At 35.4% G+C, this 16,631-nt stretch overlaps 1 long non-coding RNA gene across 1 annotated transcript; it reads left to right on the top strand.

The window, feature by feature from the left end:
• The first annotated feature begins 2,186 nt into the window (after window positions 1–2,186).
• LOC127970388 (uncharacterized) lies at window positions 2,187–8,186 on the top strand. Its single transcript, XR_008156595.1, has 2 exons — window positions 2,187–2,698; window positions 7,105–8,186. It is a non-coding gene; the product is annotated as an uncharacterized LOC127970388 (long non-coding RNA).
• Window positions 8,187–16,631: the final 8,445 nt, after the last annotated feature.

Below are 16,631 nucleotides of genomic sequence, written 5' to 3'. Positions count from 1 at the left end.
TGCTTTTATTGTTAGCCGTTCTGACTGGTGTTGTCTTTGCTGGAACAACAGCTGCTCTAGACTTGAATAGCTAGTCTTCTAGCCAGGTTGAGGTGGTTAGTCTGTTTTGATGGTTTTATCAGGGTTTAGGAAATTTGCGAGGCTGCCAGGACCTGTTGGCCAGCTTACCTTTGTGAAAAATAACTGCGCTCAATTGCTTGCAGAAAATTTACTGTAAATTACATAAAAGGCTGCCTGAGTGTACTTAAAGAGAGCACACTCAAAAAAAAAAAAAAAAGTTTCTTAAAGCAACACAATGTAATTTTTTCTGTGTTCAAAATTTGCAAAATGAGCGAGTACATCATAAAATCATCTACCAAACCGGGATGCATGCCATTCTGTTTATTAACCGTTAGAGCACCAAAATGTACAGTGTTACTTTAACACTTTTAAAAACTGGACTTTTGTGCATTTGCAAGTTAATTTTAAATCATTCTATTTTAACAATCGTTTATCCTTATTTAAAGAAGAGTGTTTATTCTCATGTGACTTATAATTATGAAAATATATATAAAGCCTTGGATAAGTGGGTAAAAAGGAACTCTTAAAGGGACAGTACACCTCAAATTTAAATTCTGTCATCATTTACTCACCGTCTCATGTTGTTACAAACCTATATGAATTTCTGTCTTCTGCTGAACCCAAACAAAGATATTTTGAAATAGTTTTATATCATTACTTTTTTCCATACTATGGATGTCAGTGGCTGCCATCAACTGTTTGGTTTCCCACATCCTTCCAAATATCTTTGTCTTTGTTTAGCAGACTAAGAAGCTCATACAGGTTTGGAACAACTTGAGGTTGAGTAAATGATGACAGACATTTCATTTTGGGTGAACTATCCCTTTAATTTAAAATATACTGCATTTAATTGTAAATAACATGCAATTAAGTGTCCAAAAAAAAATAAATGTATCCTAAAGCATAGCCTGCTTTCTGTTCACGATGGAAAACACCAGCTAAATAAAACCATAAATGGGTGTACAATTTTGAAAATGCATTTAAAATGTGCATTTATTTATTATTATTTTTTATCATTATTATTTTACTTTTTTGTTTAACTACAATTTTTAAGAACATTTAATAAACCGTTTTAAATATTATCTATTAATTTGTCCATTTGAAAAGTGATTTATTTATATTTGTTTTGAATTAGTAAATTGACCGTATTTACCTTAATGTTATTTTTATTGTCTCTCCTACTCCTCCGTATTTAAGACTGCTAAAATAACTGAGGTAGCAGTAAAATATGTAGGCTACTTTTTATATCAAGAAATGACTGTGGCACTTTGATATTAGGTCAACCTGCATCACACTTCTACAGTGTCATAGAACGAGTCTGGATTCAGGTGTAGAGGGTTCAGGTGTCACATGAGCTCCTCTGCTTGCATTTTCTTTTGCTCCAGAATCAGGTAAAGACACAGACATAAGATGTTTAAAGGACAGCAGATAATCTTACAGGCTTCGAGGATCAGTTTAGCTTCTTGTCAAGTGCTGCTCTTCCGATCTGGCCCTACGGCACAACCGTGAGACGTCAGGGTGACAGTCTAGACAGCAGCTGTCTCACTGAGAACTTTCCCAAACCAGTTCCTCCTACACGCAGGAATCATTTGTCTCTATTCAAGCCCAGTCAGAGGGGAAGCACGGCTTCATAGTTTGCTTAAAGATAAGGGTTTCATTGAACCGTGTGTCCCACAGAAACACTCCCATCAAAACAGTCTTCAAAGTAAACACGGGCATCGACGCTTTCAGGCATAGAAGTGTTAAAGAGCACCTGTTAGGACTCATATAGAGGCTAAACAAGCCTGAGAGCAATATTACAAGAGTGAAATTTAATAGTTGGTCATTCATTGCCAGCAATGTTGGAGAAAGGTACTTTTAATGTAATGTGTTACTTTGGAAAGTAATCTGATTACGTAACTCATGTTACGTTTCCTCCAACACTAAATGACAGGTGATTTTGCTTGTCATGTTTCTATTTATATTATTCGAGGTGCATGCATTATTATTGCTATTGCTCGCAGGTAGAAAGAGCAATAGTAGTTTTTGGAAGTGAAGGCATCTTGTAACTTGCACTGAAAACTGATATATTAATTGATATTTACCTCAGCTTTTTGGAAAACAAATCATAATGAGTTTATTATTGTGGAAGATTTTTAGTAGAAAGGTTTTAATTAATCAAGTATACAATCAATGTGAATCTAGCCATTTTTGTTTTAAGTTATTATTCTATTAAAAGCTAATAGAAAGTTGCCTACGCCCTGGAATGTACCAAACTGATAAGAAACACAGGGTCAGATATACATTGAGGGCCTGCGTAAAGCAAGCAGAAGGCCTCTCCTCTAGGGATGTATGAAATGTGTAGACTAAAGATAAAGTTGTTGACTATGTGGAACCGCCCCATATAATGTATAAAACCAAAAACAAAATAGCATACGAGAGATCTTCTTGCCAGGAGCTCTCGACTTTGTTTTGCGCAAAATAAAGTCTTTTCTTCTGAGAGAAAAATCCCTGACTGAGTTCGATTCTTTGGAGAACCGGCAAAATACACCACATATTTGGCACCCCAGATGGGACTGGAAAGGAGCAGAGTGGACGACTGCTTTTGAGCTGACTGATGAGCAACACACACACACAGTGGTGGCCACCATAGAATAAGGTAAGCATTTTTGCTTTTATAATTAGTGTGTGTTGTTGACTGGTCAGTTCTGAGTGGTAAGGACACTTAAAATCTGCTCTTCCAAATTTAGAAAAATAATAGGATATCTAAATTGAAAAAGGGGTTTTACTCCAGAAGAAATAACTGCATGCACATATTTGGGTTATTAATAGGAAAGCCTTGGAAGGTAACCTTGATTTAAAACAAAAATGGTGTAGGCAGAAAGACATTGCATGCTGTGGGTCTGTGTTTATTGGATAGCTGTGACCTAGGAAAGGGCAGTGATAAACGGATAAGCAGATTAGTTAAGGAATCGCGAGGAAAAGTCCCACGGATACCGCTTTGAGAAAGTATAAGTGAAATTCTCGAAGGACTGAATAGGTGGGCCCTTAAGGAGCTCTAGGTGAGCTGTGTTTTGTTGTGTGGATGTATTTGTGTCCGGACGAAATGAATGTGTGAACAAATAAATTCTGTGTTGGGTGGGTAAAAGTTGCGCACCATTCTTGGACTGTCACTTCAGGGTGGCTGGGTGGAGTTGAACGCAACGGGTATCCACTTGAGAGGGATTAATGTATGACAAGCCTTGATAATAAAAGGATAATTAATGACTGATTATCCCTTAGATCAAGGGGAAAAGTATGCGAGAATAAGCACTCTGGCTCAATAAAGAGTGCAGAAAGTGTGAATGAGTTGAGGAAAATAGTATCAATAAAGTTTGAACCAAAATCTATAATGGATTTTTGCATTTTGGATGTCTGTGTGAAAGGGGAGAAAAATTTTCTGAGCCCAGTACAGTGAGAGTGAGAGCAAGGGAGGAAGTTTCCACATTAAAGTTTTAATACATGGGTGGACAAAAAAGGAAAGAGAAGTAAAAATAAAAATAAAGAATTATTGTTAGAAATAGTTATCTAAAAAGTGATAATAAAATAGAGTAAATAAAATAGACAGTTAAATAATAATAAAAATTAAAAAAGTGTAAACGCATGAGACAATAAAAAACTAAATTCAACAAGGTATGACACATAATAAAGAATAAAAAGTAGAGGGAAATGATTAAAAAATAGTTAAATTCAGTGAGAGGAAAAGAAGAGATTGTAACCAAGTTACTATATAAAACTAAAAAGTTGATTTTTGGTGGTAATAATATAAATAAAGATATGGCAGCCACACCAGTGGAAATCATAGGATTAAAAAATCCACTGTGTAAAGAGCAAATAAACAAAATCTCAAAAAAAAATGTCAGAAGAGAACAAAAAATATGACGACAAAATGGCCAAAGGAAGGGACATTTGATGTGGCATTGTGTGAGGAAATGGAAACTCTGATAAAAAATTATAAAATGAAAAGCATCAATATGAAAAAAGAAAAAAGAGAAACAAAAAGGGAAAAAGAGAAAGAAGTACTTGCGCTGTTTAAAAAAGAAGGTGAAGATATGTTGAAGAGTATAAAACAGGCTAGGAAAGTCCTGAAGGAGGCAGAGAAAGATAACATGAGAAAAGAAAAGATATATGCAGAGCCCCCTCCTTATCTGCCTTTAGCATGGAGGTAACAGGAGAACTAGAGTTAGAAGGGCAGTTAGACATGGATGAGGAAAATAAGCCAGCTGTAAAAACACAGAGGCAACCCAGAAAGGATAAGTGCAGGAGCCCTAAAACAATAAAGTTAACTGTATGAAGGTTGTTTTAGAGAAAAATAAATACAAATGTTCCAAGAAATGGACTAATATAGAGATGGCAGATATGGTGGAATATAGGAATAATAATAAATTAATCAAAATAAGATATGCATTTATTATTTAATAACTTATATTAATAGATTAATTAATTTAAAAGATGCACGTGCTTAAAACTTTATACCTAATATGTGAAGACATCTAAAATTTATATCTTGTTATCCCTGGGACACAGTATGAAAATTAATCCATTACAGAGTTTCAGAGATTGGGCTTGGTTAAATGTAAAAAATAAAATAAATAACTTGTGCAATGTGGAATGAAAGCAAGATTGGGTGACCAAGTTAATAGACATTTTGATACAAAAGCCATAGGCATTTTACAATAGGAAGGGAACTAGTTGCTTAAATAATTTAATTTAATTATTTTATTTACAATAAATAGGAATTATTTTATGTTGGTTAGGAAACATTAATTCACCAATACCAGATTATGCTGAATCATGTATGCAAATATAGAAGAATAAATATAATTGAAGTCTTTTTTTACCATATGCATGTCATGCTGTTATAAAAGGGTTTATTTTATTTTATTGCAGTATACTTAGATAATAAAGGTAGCTGATTTCCGCATTTTGCAAAGAAGAAAAAATGCTTGCTATTTTTCTGCAATGAAGAACTTGCTTAACTAACAAAGAATAAGAGAACTGCTGTTTTCAACCAGATGATTTTGTTTTTATTAAGGGACCACTGAAAGAGGAGGATTAAAAGTATATAAAATTTGAAAAAGAGCTGACTGCTCAGAAACAATTTGGTCAGAAGTTACATAGGTACATTTGATTAATGCAGTCTCTGAGTGTTAAACTTTCAGATGATTTCTGGAACAGTGCCTTGACAAAGGAAAGCAATGAACTGGAGAAGTGGCAAAGCAGCAAACACAGCAGCAGAGAGAAGAAGAGGGAGGGGCTGATGGACGCTATACCCCCCTGAAAGAGAAGAACACACTTCAGAAAGGAGAAAGACTGAATTTAAGCAGGAAAAGGTGAATCTTTCACTTGAGACTTTTCCTGAGGGTGAAAAGAACATTATGAAATGCCAAACTCTGGCAGAAAGCAACCAGAAGCCAGACTGAGAAGAAGCAGAGGAACAACAGAGACCGTACGCCACAACATCAGGTCTTTGAGTGCCATCACAGACTGACGACCCAGTACAACAGCCCAGGCTGATGATGTCATCAGAAGGACTTCCATCCCTTCTGTGCACAGGTCCTGCAGATTCAATGAACACTATAGAGACTGCTTCAAATGTTAATTATTTTATTTCATTATCTTATTTACTATGTTTTAATCTTGATTATTCACTGGTCTCACAGCATTTCTTTAAATTCTGTGTTTTAACTAACTCTCTCAATCTGCTTTTCAATAGGTACCAGTCCAGCCTCATGTCTTAAAGAAAAAATAATATTGTGACAGACAGAAGTGAGTACTTGACTCACCAATCAGATAAACATGGAGCTGGATTTGGCATAGTAGGGCTGTTTCATTAACCAACTAGGGGAAAATGCATAACTGAATACTTGACAACAATGCTGAGTGCTTTGGGAAAAGAGAATAAATAAATAAATTAAAAAAAAGGGTATCTTGATGAACAATAGAAAAAATATATATGTTTGAAAAAATAGAAATATTGGTCACTCCATTTTGTTTAAAGGTAATTTTCTAAGGTAAAACTGAATAAAATAATATTGAATAAAAAATTATTCCAAAGATCCAAAATCATGAAATCAAATATGCTGTCATCACTGGGGATAACAAGATGGAAATGTTGATGACCATGGATCCAAGATTTACGGAGATCTCCAATCCTCTTCTCAGAGTCGCTCATGAGCAATAACAAAAAAGTATTTGACTAAACTTTAAATTAGACAAACAAATTCATCTATGAGATTTTGAAAAAAGGAGAAGAAAATAAACGTTTTTGGCAAAAAAAAAAAAAAAAAAAAAAAAAAAAAAAAAAAAGGGGGAGTGAAAGTGTGTGAAAAAGTATGAATGATGGTGTTGTATGGCATGAAAGAGAGTGTCTGACGAGACACTGAGGCAATTCAATCAATTTGCCCAAACAGCTGTATACAAATAGCTGTATACAAATATGAATGTGGGCCCTCAGGGCAAACTTATGCCCAGAAAAATAATGACCATGGATGAATTTGGTTAAGTTTCTTGGTCAGTACCTAGGTCTTTGTTGTGGCAGAAAGAAAAACAGTGCCACACATGCGCAGCGTATAACATGGGAAGGCAGAGCAGAGCAAAGCAAGCTTGCTCTGTCCACCCACATCTAACTTTCTTTTCAGCATAACATCAGGGAGCTGATTTTGTGTCAAAAGGATGAAATATTGTCTTTCTGACTGTAAAATAAATACAGTGGGTTGAGTGTTTTCCAGGTCGAAAGGCCTATGCTACCGAGCAACATAGGCTTAGATAAATTATCCATTAATCTAGTGGAACTCAGTTTACAAAACAAAGAGATAACTAAATAAGCAAATTGTTGAGAATAAAATTGAAATGAATTAAAAAATAGTAAAGACAGCACTGGAATTGTAAATTGAAATTGAAAACTCAAAAAGGGGCCAGGACAGCCCTCAACCCACATTACATTTCCACAGGTCACACCAAGAAGGACGACTGGCAAGATGAGCAAATTAGCATGCTTGATAACACTAACAAAAAACTCTTAAGTTTTCCATTTACAGGTGACAGCAGTTCCAGTAAGACCAAGGAATGCTTCGCCCCATCAAAGAGAACCAGTGAGGGTGCAGTAATCATCTCAAGAGAGCCTGGCATTAATCAGCAAAATGGTTACAGAGTGACACCTGAGTTCACATCTCTAACCTTAAAATAATCCAACCAGCTTCAACAACTCCACACAGCATGAAGTGAGGGATGAAGGGCGTGCTAGTAACGACCCCAGTTGCCAACGAGGGAAAGACCATTGCAACGACTCGCAAAGAGTCTCCCTGGTGAAGATGGAATGAGAGAATGATGGGACTGCTACTGAGATCAAAATACTTGGGAGCAGATATGAGCCAACAAATAGAAAAGAAAAAGTGGAAAAAGAATGTAAAGTAATGGTAGATGAAGAATTTGAAGGTTATGAGAAGGGAAATATGGATGTAGGAAGGATAGAAGGGAGAATAGAGCAATTGGATGCAACAAATAGAATGAAAGGAGCAAAATAGAAAAGCTCAAGATTATTTGTGAATTGAAGAAGGAAAAGTATGTGTTATGTTTGAGGGACAATGCTGTATTTATATACCAAATAATACTGCTCAAGAAGGAGCATTTAATGAAGTACTGATCAAATTGAAAAGGCTAAGAAGGGTAGATAAAGAAACTGTTGGAAAAGATAATAAAATGTAAGACTGGTTTGATTTACAGTTAGGAGCATGGGGAGCATAGTTTATAATTAAATAGGGAAAGTTTTTAGGAATTGCATTATTGACAGGAGATTTACTATTTTAATGTATACTTCCTATATTGAAGTCACAAGTCAAAGCCACAGTTAAGCAAATTAAATTCAAAGATGTCAAAATGATGGGAAATAGATTTTTGAAGGTAACCGAAAAGGCTCTCTATTATACATAAGGTATCCGAGCCAAAGATCAACTCTTATAATCTTGTGATATTCAATGTGTGATGTGATGTATGTATTTGTATGTCTTTTATACATAACTGTGATGACCACCGGCCAGTGCTGAACCAATTGCACATTCATGCTTTTAACAATGTTTACTGTTAAAAGAGGGGTTAGGGAGACTGGATCTTTTACTCGCTCCTAGTCAAATTAGGAGAGAGATGTTTGGTCCAGTAATCCCTCAGAGTGGAATCTCATAATCTAGTCACTGGTGATAATACAATGTGACTTATTTAGTCACTAGGTAGTGTAAAAAATATGACTGGATTATGGAGTAGCACTCTGGATAAGAATAATCAAATGTGAGACTTATTAAGTCTCAAAGGGGAGAATATGTGGAAGATTTTTAGTAGAAAGGTTTTAATTAATCAAGTATACAATCAATGTGAATCTAGCCATTTTTGTTTTAAGTTATTATTCTATTAAAAGCTAATAGAAAGTTGCCTACGCCCTGGAATGTACCAAACTGATAAGAAACACAGGGTCAGATATACATTGAGGGCCTGCGTAAAGCAAGCAGAAGGCCTCTCCTCTAGGGATGTATGAAATGTGTAGACTAAAGATAAAGTTGTTGACTATGTGGAACCACCCCATATAATGTATAAAACCAAAAACAAAATAGCATACGAGAGATCTTCTTGCCAGGAGCTCTCGACTTTGTTTTGCGCAAAATAAAGTCTTTTCTTCTGAGAGAAAAATCCCTGACTGAGTTCGATTCTTTGGAGAACCGGCAAAATACACCACATTATTCAGCATGTGGCTTTCTCTTTGTGTGTGTTTTTAGGTGGTTGTCAGTATATTATAAAGGTAAAACATTGATTTAAGTAATTTGGTGTATTAGCATTGTTTCAGCTAACTGAATAAATATCAGTTTAATCTGTAAAACATAAAATGTTGCTGTAAAATATTGTTATGGTAAAGTTCAGGCAACCACAGCTGCAGGTTTATATATATATATATATATATATATATATATATATATATATATATATATATATATATATATATATATATATATATATATATATATATATATATATATCACAAATTTTGTTATTAATTTTATTTTACAGGGGTGTTACTGACCTAACATTACGTATTTTGACACGTACCTCTATGAATATTTGTGAAGAATATGTGGTTTATCAGTGTCTTATTAAATGAGCAATCATATTTATCAAATTATTATTATTATTATATATTTTATTTATTTTTATCTACAGATTTATACTGAATGATGGATCCGGGGCATTTCTACAGATCAGATTATCATAAACACTTTTGTCTTGGGCCAGCAGGCCACCATACAGCAGACGCCCAGAACACCCTTTTTGCACAAGCAAACATCACTGTCACTTTCTTGAGAAAATGTAATAAATCTTGTAGGGCTTAAACTGGAAATGTACATTCCAGCAGTGTGGGTAGTCAATGTTTCCCCTTGAAAAAGAAAACATAAGAATGAAAATATTTTGTGTTGTAACTCCACTAAACAGTGACATGAATGTTATTGGCATTCATGCAGTTATTTACTCTAATTCGCATACTTGTCACCAGACTTTGTGTTAAATTGTTTACAGAAATATACCAGCCTCATGTAGTGTGCCACAGGGCCAGCTGTTCAGAAATAAGCTGCCTTAGAGCGCCACCTAGGGGTCGTTTTGTGCCATAGTGTCTGAGACTGTTGGAAGAGATTCTTATTCTTCTTGTTTCATATCAGACTGATTAATGGCTCCACCAGTTATAAGAATATATATATATACACACACACACACACACACACACACACAGTTTTCAAACCTCATACATTTTACACAGATTGCACACACACTCTCACACACACACACATACATATATTTATATTTATATATATATGTGTGTGTGTGTGTGTGTGTGTGTGTGTGTGTGTGTGTGTGAGTGAGTGTGTGTGTGTGTTTTGGATGAAATAAAGGCAACACTTTACTTAACCTAATTCTAGGCAAGCCAAGGCAAGTTTATTTATATAGCACATTTCGTACACAATGGTAATGCAAAGTGCTTTACATAAAAGAAAGTAAAATAATCATGAAGAAAAATAATAACAAAATTAAAACAAGCAATTTTAAAACTAATGCTTTACTAAAAATGGTATTTTTAATGTATGTTGTATGTTGCATTAAGGCTTAGAATTAGGTAAAGTAAAGTGTTACCTTTATTTCATCCAAAACACACACACACATATATAATAGTAACTGAAGATGAAGTGCATTATAATACTTGAAAGTCTATTTTTTATGTTTCAATGCATTATTCTTTCTAAAGGTGAAGCAATGAATATATCTATCTATCTAGTATTATTCTTCTGTCATATGGCCTATATATATGTTGATATTTTAAAAATGGCAGACGATATTTTAGCACAAGAATCACTGAATTTAAAATTCTGCATTAGAAAGTTTCATCGATATCTATCCAGACAGTTTTGTTTGGAGTTTATTTGAGGCCGTGCTTGCTGTTCTTTCCAACAGTGTTTTCCAGCTACTTCATTCAGATCATAAAAGTGAAGGGCCCCGGGTTTACTACACCCTTAACCACAGTTACAGTGGACTCACATCAACATTGAGCCCGCTCCATACGAACATCCCACATACAGCCGTAAAACACAAACACCAGACAGGGAAGAGAGCCTCTCCTGTCATTCACTAAAGCGTTTATTTCAGTGGAGGACGAGGACGAGTACAGAACACCTTTCAATAACCTTCAAACTCGGCTAACACCACTGACCAGCAAAATCACTTCACTCAAATAAATCGCTTCAAACTGATGTTGAGTGACATTCTTAACACACACCTCATTCTTCTCTGTCATTCAAATTACTAATGTGTTCATGACTGTATACAGTATATGTTTTAGCTATAGCTTAAATCCAGCCCAGTGGTCTTAAATCTGTTAACCCCCATAATATTTCTGTACTGTAAGTAGGTGGAAGTCCATACTGAAGGGAAAAAAACAACACATGTAATAAACATGACATGAATATAATCAGAATCAGAATAAGCTTTATTGCCAGCTGTATTTACACATGCGAGGAATTTGTTCTCGTGACAGAAGCTTCAACAGTGCAACAGAATGACAGCGACAGGACAAAAACACAGATAATAAAAGAATAAAAATAGAGCAAGTAAATAGGGAATATCAATATACAAACTGACAATTGCATTTACAGGTATATTACAATAGATGGTTTTGTATGTACAGGTATATTGGGTGCAAAATGTAAATGTGAACTAAATATGTGTGTTAGTTAAATAAGTATGTAAGTGTATAAATACCGTATTTTTCGGACAATAAGTCGCACCTGAGTATAAGTCGCATCAGTCCAAAAATACGTCATAATGAGAAAAAAAAACATATATAGGTCGCACCGGACTAAAAGTCGCATTTATTTAGAAACAAGAGAAAACATTACCGTCTACAGCCGCGAGAGGGCGCTCTATGTTTTCAGTGTAGACTACAGGAGCACTGAGCAGCATAGAGCGCCCTCTCGTGGCTTTAGACGGTAATGTTTTCTCTTGCTTCATTTCTCTTAGTTCATTTCTCTTGGTTCATGTCAAATTCATTTTGATAAATAAGTCGCACCTGACTATAAGTCACAGGACCAGCCAAACTATGAAAAAAAGTGTGACTTATAGTCCGGAAAATACGGTAGTGCTGTGTGTTCCATAGTTATTGTCAAGGGTTCATGAGATGGATTGCCTGAGGGAAGAAACCGTTTCTGTGCCTGTAGCGCGGACCAGACGAGTGAGTGTGCTGGATGTGAGGGGTCCAGAGCGAGCTTGTTTTTTTCAAACCTGCAGTAAAACTTGTTCAGATCGTCTGCCAGTTGTTGATTCTCCACAGTGCTGGGGATGGTGTCTTGTAGTTGGTGATGTGATGTCTTTCAGACCTTTCCACACTGATGCTGAGTCACTGGAAGAGACCTGAACCCTTAGCTTTTCAGAATAATTTCTCTTTGTCGCTCTGATCTCTCTCTATTTCCACTGTGTAATTGGCCACTGTATTTGTTTTATTTCACAGAACAATGCACCAATCTCTACGTGCCCATGAATCAGAGTCTTTTCAAAATTTTCATCTGCGACAACTGACAACTCACAATCTTTTCATTTCTATAAAACTCAGACATGTGCCCGATTCATTGCGCCATTAATAAATTTACCAAACAGTACTATAAATACAATATAGCTAGATTTAAAATCCAGATTGTATCATCAATTTATTTCGTCATGTCGCTCAGCAAACTTGTTCTTAGCGAAGGACTGGACATAAGAGTATGACTTTTCTGTAAAACGTATTTGAAATTATATGTATTATGAAAATTGCCTTCAGCAAATAATCTTTGCATACAAACAGTTCAGTGATGCCAATGTCATTAAAAAGCTCTTGGAGAGTGCATATGTAGGAAAGTGTACTGTATGGTGAACATATGGCAGACATGTAAATGTGCAAAGCCACTGTTTAAAACATAATGGCCATAAGAGAAATGTTTGTCAGCTGTTTTGCTAAAGCCAGCTGTCGTTTAACTGAGTAGAAGTTACAGGACCGACTTGATCCCGCTCATCTCCCTTACAAATGCACAACACACTCTTCCCTCTACAGTGTGTGTGTATACAGATGTTCCTTAAAACCTATAATCTGTCATTTGGGAGAAATCTGACTTCACAGCCTTCAGCTACAAGGCAGAAACGTTCTTCGGGAAATATGTATAGCGACAGCTGTGGTTTGCTCCCGCTAAGACTGCTGAATAAACCACTGTCTTGAATAAAATCCATTACACACCACCTCAGCATGCAAGATCCATTAAGAAGAAGGACCTTTAGGAAAGCTGTGCACTTTGAAAGCTTGGCAGAATTTCAAAACCCTAACAAGCATTTGGTCAGCTTTTGCACAGGTTCGGTTTTAAATATAACAAATTGGCCTACACACTTTTAAATGGTAAAAATGGGGGAGCTTATTGGGATTAAACATAAGTTGCCATGAATATACATTCAAGTGCAATCTGTTCAAAACAGTCCTAAAGGAATAGTTTAAAATGAACATTCGGTCATCATTTACTCAACCTCATGTTTTTTTTTTAAAAAAAAATGCATTGCTTTCTTTCTTCTGCAGAATGCAAAGTAACAAATCAACCATTTGTTCATAGACCGAATAAAAAAAAAATTCAAACATTAAAAAAAAATATTACAGCACCCTGCATCATATTTGCTGAATGAAATCCAATACTTGTTTAGGCTGCCGATTCCAAAAATAGTGTATTTTTTTCTGTAGTACACTTTCTCACAAAATTTGATGTTTAAACTTATTATTTTGTATTTTGTAGCATGTTTGCTTTCAACAACCATTTGTAAGGTGAAGAAACTGTTTTATTATCCCTTATTATGTTGGTGTTTTAGTACATTTAAATGGCGACAGAATTATTATTATTATTAATATTATTATAAAAAAAACTGTCGATGCTTTTGGCATTAAATGGAGTATTTCAAACGTATTTTTCCTCTCGTTTGCATGTTGTAAGTTAAAAAAATACATTTTGAATACTTTTCTTTGACATAAAAGCATAAATTCATTTAAGCTGATAAATAATTGGAAAAATCTTTATTCTTATTTTGTGTAAAAACTGTATGTGATGGAAAGTATTTAATTATATTTTACAAATGCATCATATGAAACAATAGCATCATCAAATTAGTCGATATTTGGCCAATCAGCAGTTGTTGTTGTTGTTGTTGTTGTTGTTGTTGTTTTAATCAGTGTGTTACTTGTGGTTTCTATTTAATTATTTACTAAATTCTTCTAGGAATTCTGAGTAAAAATTATTTCAGCGTAAATTCTACACCAATTCGTTTTTTAGTGTAAAAAAGTAAAAGTCGTGTTGTGGTCACAACAACAATTTTTCTCCACTGACTCTCATTGTATGGACTTTTTTAAGTATCGTTTGCGAGTAAACGATGACATGAATATGATAGGACTATCCATTTAAGACATCAATACATTAGTGTTTGGCAATAAAATAATTTAATAAAAGGTCATTTCACAATCCATGGAGCTGCATATGTGAACACAAGCTTACGTCTCAGATCAAAACCCTGCACACATGCCTTCAGCTTGCTGTGATTTCCTCTTAATGCAAAAGCCCTGTGAGTGGGAGCAAGACGTCGGGAAAAAAAGCACGAGGAGGGGTTGATGCTCGAGGACCCTTAGTTTCTGCGGCGGGGACCGGGCTCACGGCCGAGTCTGACTTTTAAAAGTAATTTGTCCCACTCAGTCCAGTGAGGGTAAATAAAAGACTCTTATCCTGATTAATCTATCCGTCTACACGAACAAGGTGAATGGAAGGTGGCACAAATGAGGGTGAAGAATGTTTGGTGCGCTAGTGTAAACAGCCCCTGGGTCAGGCTCCGCTCCATCACTCATGGCAGGGGCTTCCCCCTTGGGTCCAGGCCCTGACCATTTATTTAGAGCCAGCAACAGCCGCGGTGAGGTCACAGCAGTGATTAGATGGGGAGAGAGGGGAGGCCATCCCATCCAGTCTGGGTTATTCCCACAACTTCCTCTGCTGTTTTCTTTCCGTTATGCGTTCATCACACAAAGGGAATGTTTAAAACAACACACTGCTGCTACTAGCTGAAATTTCTGTAATTACTTTAAATATTCAGATCACACTGCATGGAGTACTGTATCCCAGAATGCAACGCACCTGGATTGAGGTATCCAAATCTTGTCTCATTATTTGATGCGACCGATAAATGTTTTGACTTAAAATACACCAACATGACTCACCCATTATCAGTTTCATTTGTTGTAGCTGTGTTGCTTACATCACACCAGTGTTTTACCCTTCTGTGATCTTTAATTGTAACAGCAGCAAACCCACAAGAGTGGTCAGGTGTTAACTTGGACTTTAACATTTAGTCTTACAGAGTATAATATACTAGTGAAATATACTAGCAAAGGTTAATTATGTAAAACCCAAAAAATTATGTTAATTATGTATATATATACACACACCCCCAGGAAAGTTTTTTTAAGACAAAAACTATTTATACTACAGTTAATTGCACCTCAGTATTATAGTACATTATAAAACAGTATGCAGTAATTATGTAGTGAGTGTAAATTATAATTTTAATTCAATTTATTATATGGATGCCACTTTATTGGGACAATAAAGCCCTCCCTTAACCTACCCTAACCCTACCAATACTTTATTTGTAATTTTTTTATAAATAAATAAATGCTAAATGAATAAATGCTTTTGTGATTTGAAATTTGAAAAAGGAGAAAAAAGTTTCCCAAAAGGCGAATCCAAACCGGGTCGATCACATAAAAAAAAAAGAGAAAGTCACACATTTTATCATCTGCAAGACAACAATCTTAGGTGCAAAAATAGGTGACTGACTTCAGAAAATGTTTTTGTTATACTGGTTGAAAGTTCTTCACATCCTGGTAGCAATCATTAAGTGGTCTAAATGTATTTATTTATATATTCTGTGGAAGGAATTGAACCAAGACATGTTTGTCAAATTAAAATATGATACGTCATCAGCTTGTTGCAGACTGCAAGAATGGCAGGCAAACATCAACAACCTGATCTTCCTTCCTGGTATTGTAGTACTTCTACTAACTGTACTATGAAGTTTTCTCACCGGTGAATGACACATGATGTATTGTAGTAATGTCGTCTCTGGTCGTCTGGTGGTCTGTGTGCATTAAAGCGTTCAAGTGGCGTGGCTTTGGATGGTGATTTGCAGGGAGGGTGGGACCTTCAGTGCTATCATGCTTAAGTTAGCTCTGAGATCTCTTGCTACACCTTTAAAACAGTTGTTGTTGGATTTCATGCTATAAATTAATATTTTGACTATATATATATATATATTGTAAGGTCCAGGCACTCGGCCCAAGGAAGGTATCCGGTGCTGGATGAAGGTTTCCTGCGTGTTCGGTCTTTCAGTGTGTAAAGTTATCCAGTTTAGGTTAAACTCAAATCTGACTCCATTTTATTATTTAATCTGACTCCATTTTAGTATGACCTCGAATTTAGGTTGAAATGCAAATTGGTTGTATGCCTTTTTAATTAATATTCTTCTGACATTTGATTATTCTAGTTAACTCTTTATATTAACTCGTTCATTCGGGTGCTCATGTTGCTAACAAGGATACAACGTAATCTACTAGAGTCAATAATTACAGAGTAAGGCAGAATAGAACCAAAATGTAACAATTTATTATCAGTCAGGTAGATATGTATTTTGCCAGTTACATATCCAATTGAAAACACATCAAATCATATCAATACAAAACATCAAATTCTCAAAGATGAATCTACAAGTAAAATATGCATACCTGACCTTAGAAAATACATAGTATGAAGTGAAGAGACACACAACACACTACGGGCTTTCTGGCTACAGAAATCGCCCTGATCCTGTTGCTGCAATCGTTTAAATACCTCAGACCAAGACAAACATCCCCCGAGATGAAGACAGAAACTAACAATTGGAATTTGCATTAACTCAGGTCCCAAGCCTGGGTGGTTTTA

The sequence above is a fragment of the Carassius gibelio genome, chromosome B13 (assembly GCF_023724105.1).
Source record: "Carassius gibelio isolate Cgi1373 ecotype wild population from Czech Republic chromosome B13, carGib1.2-hapl.c, whole genome shotgun sequence".
NCBI lineage: Eukaryota > Metazoa > Chordata > Actinopteri > Cypriniformes > Cyprinidae > Carassius > Carassius gibelio.
Note: the sequence above shows the minus strand (reverse complement) of the source record. Positions and strands in the feature narration are given on the sequence as shown.